Source organism: Aphelocoma coerulescens, unplaced genomic scaffold, assembly GCF_041296385.1.
Source record: "Aphelocoma coerulescens isolate FSJ_1873_10779 unplaced genomic scaffold, UR_Acoe_1.0 HiC_scaffold_83, whole genome shotgun sequence".
Lineage (NCBI taxonomy): Eukaryota > Metazoa > Chordata > Aves > Passeriformes > Corvidae > Aphelocoma > Aphelocoma coerulescens.
In genome coordinates this window covers 1,398,529-1,403,991 of record NW_027184067.1, presented here as the reverse complement: position 1 = coordinate 1,403,991, position 5,463 = coordinate 1,398,529, and positions in this window count along the sequence as shown.

Genomic DNA, 5,463 nt, shown 5'->3' with positions numbered 1-5,463 from the left:
CCCATTGTGACACAGCAGGACCTGGTGGAACCAAGGAGCCTTTGTGATACTCCAGATCCACATGGAAGCCAGGGTGCACTGAGACACAGCGGGGCCTTGTTGGAACCAAAGACACCTCTGCAAAAAGCAGGCTAGCTCATAGAAGCAAGGAGTCCTTTGTTACAACATCAAACCTATGGAAGCAAGGGACCATTGTGACACTGCGGGGCCTCATGGAACCAATTGTCCATGATGACAGTGCGGATCAAAAGAGACCATGGTGACACTGCGGAACCTGATGGAACCAAGGAGCCATTGTGACACAGTGGGGCCTCATGGAATCAAGGAGACCATTGTGACCCAGGTGTTGCATGGGAAGGCAAGGAGCCATTGTGACACTTTGGGCTTCTTCCCTTGAGCTCTGCAGCTGGCTGTCCCAGCCCAGCGCACCATGTGCCACCTGCTCTCCTCAGGGCTCTGCCTGCACACAGCCCCAGGAGAAGTTTTCCTGTTTGCAAGGAAAGAATGGAAAAGCCGGAGCAGGTTTCCTAAACAACAAACCCCACTCAGGAGCCACATGCTCAGTACAGGCTGCCGGGAACGATGTCCCCTTTCTACAAGGGTCAGTGTGAGCAGGAATGAATGATCTCTGGGAGCAGAATTCTCGGAGTCTTTCCACTGAATTCTCTGTCCCTGTGTCTTGGGGTGACTTTATCATGTGTATCCCCCTATTGCTGCTCTATGCCCAGAAGTGAACTTTGTGCATTTCTGTGCCTTTCAACTGAGCCTGAGAGGGGGGAGAGGAAAAAAAAGCCAGACAAACTTCTCAGAGCGTTTGTTCAAGGACACACATACACACTCCTCTGCATCCTGCTTGCAGCAAGAGCAGAGGAAGCAACTTTGTTTCTTTTTAGCCAGTTTTCAGCTCCTTTTCTCTGGGGGGAGATGGAGAGTTGAACTTTGTTTTCCTGGGACTTCGGGGGTTTTTTTTCCCTTCTTCTCTTCTTGACTCTTTCAACATCAGAGCACATTGGGAGAATTTTCTCCCGAGGTGGGGGCCCTGAATGTGGGCCCATGAGCCAGCTGCAAGGAGGAGCAGAGAGACTGCACCTACGGAAGTGTTGGGGTTCCTCCCCCCTGCCATGAGGTCATGGGAGAGGGGACCCTGGGGTAGAGGCATGGCCTGGGCACGGGGTCTCCCTGCTCCCTGCTCACATGTGCCCTAATCCTGTTCAGCACTGCTTATTTTGTGTTGCCCTGTGCCAGGAGGGCCCTGGTTGTGCTGTGATTGCTCAGTTCTTTGGCAGTGCCCCGCCCATGTGGCTGGAGAAGAAAGAGCTCTGAAACTTCTCTCAAGAATCGCTCCCTGTTTCTTTGCACGGGCCTCGCTGTCTATGGATGTTTCAGGAGACCCCACCGAAACACAGAAGGACTCTCAAATTACCCCAGCTTTCTCTGCACAGCGAGAGGTTTTAATATTTAGCATTGTTATCCTTTTCCTGTGTGTTTGTTAAAAAAATAGGTTTTATCTCTTTCACTTTCTTCCCAGGAAAGTTCTTTTTTCCAAAAACCTGGTGGGGGAGGGCTGGGTGTAACCTGCCTTCTATAAGAGGATATTTTCCTCCACATTTGTCCAAACCAGCACAGCCTGTCCTTTCCTGGGTCTCTGTTGCAGATGGAAGCTGCTGGTGCCATTGTCAGCTTGAAGCCCTCTTTTGATGCAAGCAGATGTTGCCAGGTGTGTTCAGCAGCTGTTGCTCAATGCTTATGCCAAGCTATTGTGTTCCTCATGGAACCAAGGAGCCATTGTGACACTGCAGGGGCTGATGGCATCAAGGAGGCAATTGTGACAGTACAGAACCTCCTAGAAACAAGGCTCCATTGTGACACCGTGGGGAATCATGGAATCAAGGAGCCCATTGTGACACGGCTGCATGGAACCAATGGTCCATGGTTACACGGCGGATTCAAGAAGAGCATGGTGACACCACGCAACATCACGGAACCATAGGTCCATTGTGACACAGCGGGGCCTCATGGAAACAAGGGGACCATTGTGGCAAAGCAGGGCCTAATGGAAGCATGGAGAGCATTGTGACACTAAGGAAACTCCTGGAACCAAGATGACCACTGGCACATAATGGAACCTCATGGAAGCAAGCCTCCACGATGGTTTTGGAGGGCCTCAGGGACCACAGGACCCATTGTGACACAGCAGGACCTGGTGGAACCAAGGAGCCTTTGTGATACTCCACATCCACATGGAAGCCAGGGTGCACTGAGACACAGCGGGGCCTTGTTGGAACCAAAGACACCTCTGCAAAAAGCAGGCTAGCTCATAGAAGCAAGGAGTCCTTTGTTACAACATCAAACCTATGGAAGCAAGGGACCATTGTGACACTGCGGGGCCTCATGGAACCAATTGTCCATGATGACAGTGCGGATCAAAAGAGACCATGGTGACACTGCGGAACCTGATGGAACCAAGGAGCCATTGTGACACAGTGGGGCCTCATGGAATCAAGGAGACCATTGTGACCCAGGTGTTGCATGGGAAGGCAAGGAGCCATTGTGACACTTTGGGCTTCTTCCCTTGAGCTCTGCAGCTGGCTGTCCCAGCCCAGTGCACCATGTGCCACCTGCTCTCCTCAGGGCTCTGCCTGCACACAGCCCCAGGAGAAGTTTTCCTGTTTGCAAGGAAAGAATGGAAAAGCCGGAGCAGGTTTCCTAAACAACAAACCCCACTCAGGAGCCACATGCTCAGTACAGGCTGCCGGGAACGATGTCCCCTTTCTACAAGGGTCAGTGTGAGCAGGAATGAATGATCTCTGGGAGCAGAATTCTCGGAGTCTTTCCACTGAATTCTCTGTCCCTGTGTCTTGGGGTGACTTTATCGTGTGTATCCCCCTATTGCTGCTCTATGCCCAGAAGTGAACTTTGTGCATTTCTGTGCCTTTCAACTGAGCCTGAGAGGGGGGAGAGGAAAAAAAAGCCAGACAAACTTCTCAGAGCGTTTGTTCAAGGACACACATACACACTCCTCTGCATCATGCTTGCAGCAAGAGCAGAGGAAGCAACTTGGTTTCTTTTTAGCCAGTTTTCAGCTCCTTTTCTCTGGAGGGAGATGGAGAGTTGAACTTTGTTTTCCTGGGACTTCGGGGGTTTTTTTTCCCTTCTTCTCTTCTTGACTCTTTCAACATCAGAGCACATTGGGAGAATTTTCTCCCGAGGTGGGGGCCCTGAATGTGGGCCCATGAGCCAGCTGCAAGGAGGAGGAGAGAGACTACACCTACGGAAGTGTTGGGGTTCCTCCCCCCTGCCATGAGGTCATGGGAGAGGGGACCCTGGGGTAGAGGCATGGCCTGGGCACGGGGTCTCCCTGCTCCTTGCTCACATGTGCCCTAATCCTGTTCAGCACTGCTTATTTTGTGTTGCCCTGTGCCAGGAGGGCCCTGGTTGTGCCGTGATTGCTCAGTTCTTTGGCAGTGCCCCGCCCATGTGGCTGGAGAAGAAAGAGCTCTGAAACTTCTCTCAAGAATCGCTCCCTGTTTCTTTGCACGGGCCTCGCTGTCTATGGATGTTTCAGGAGACCCCACCGAAACACGGAAGGACTCTCAAATTATCCCAGCTTTCTCTGCACAGCGAGAGGTTTTAATATTTAGCATTGTTATCCTTTTCCTGTGTGTTTGTTAAAAAAGTAGTTTTTATCTCTTTCACTTTCTTCCCAGGAAAATTCTTTTTTCCCGAAGCTGGTGGGGGAGGGCTGGGTGTAACCTGCCTTCTATCAGAGGATATTTTCCTCCACATTTGTCCAAACCGGCACAGCCTGTCCTTTCCCTGGGTGTCTGTTGCAGATGGAAGCTGCTGGTGCCATTGTCAGCTTGAAGCCCTCTTTTGATGCAAGCAGATGTTGCCAGGTGTGTTCAGCAGCTGTTGCTCAATGCTTATGCCAAGCTATTGTGTTCCTCATGGAACCAAGGAGCCATTGTGACACTGCAGGGGCTGATGGCATCAAGGAGGCAATTGTGACAGTACAGAACCTCCTAGAAACAAGGCTCCATTGTGACACCGTGGGGAATCATGGAATCAAGGAGCCCATTGTGACACGGCTGCATGGAACCAATGGTCCATGGTTACACGGCGGATTCAAGAAGAGCACAGTGACACCACGCAACATCATGGAACCGTACGTCCATTGTGACACAGCAAGGCCGCATGGAAACAAGGGGACCATTGTGGCAAAGCAGGGCCTAATGGAAGCCTGGAGAGCATTGTGACATTGTGGGGAATCATGGAAGCATGGAGAGCATTGTGACACTAAGGAAACTCCTGGAACCAAGATGACCACTGGCACATAATGGAACCTCATGGAAGCAAGCCTCCACGATGGTTTTGGAGGGCCTCAGGGACCACAGGACCCATTGTGACACAGCAGGACCTGGTGGAACCAAGGAGCCTTTGTGATACTCCAGATCCACATGGAAGCCAGGGTGCACTGAGACACAGTGGGGCCTTGTTGGAACCAAAGACACCTCTGCAAAAAGCAGGCTAGCTCATAGAAGCAAGGAGTCCATTGTTACAACGTAAAAGCTATGGAAGCAAGGGACCATTGTGACACTGCGGGGCCTCATGGAACCAATTGTCCATGATGACAGTGCGGATCAAAGGAGACCATGGTGACACTGCGGAACCTGATGGAACCAAGGAGCCATTGTGACACAGTGGGGCCTCATGGAATCAAGGAGACCATTGTGACCCAGGTGTTGCATGGGAAGGCAAGGAGCCATTGTGACACTTTGGGCTTCTTCCCTTGAGCTCTGCAGCTGGCTGTCCCAGCCCAGCGCACCATGTGCCACCTGCTCTCCTCAGGGCTCTGCCTGCACACAGCCCCAGGAGAAGTTTTCCTGTATCAAGGAAAGAATGGAAAAGCCAGAGCAGGTTTCCTAAACAACAAACCCCACTCAGGAGCCACATGCTCAGTACAGGCTGCCTGGAACGATGTCCCCTTTCTACAAGGGTCAGTGTGAGCAGGAATGATCTCTGGGAGCAGAATTCTCGGAGTCTTTCCACTGAATTCTCTCTCCCTGTGTCTTGGGGTGACTTTATCATGTGTATCCCCCTATTGCTGCTCTATGCCCAGAAGTGAACTTTGTGCATTTCTGTGCCTTTCAACTGAGCCTGAGAGGGGGGAGAGGAAAAAAAAGCCAGACAAACTTCTCAGAGCGTTTGTTCAAGGACACACATACACACTCCTCTGCATCCTGCTTGCAGCAAGAGCAGAGGAAGCAACTTGGTTTCTTTTTAGCCAGTTTTCAGCTCCTTTTCTCTGGAGGGAGATGGAGAGTTGAACTTTGTTTTCCTGGGACTTCGGGGGTTTTTTTTCCCTTCTTCTCTTCTTGACTCTTTCAACATCAGAGCACATTGGGAGAATTTTCTCCCGAGGTGGGGGCCCTGAATGTGGGCCCATGAGCCAGCTGCAAGGAG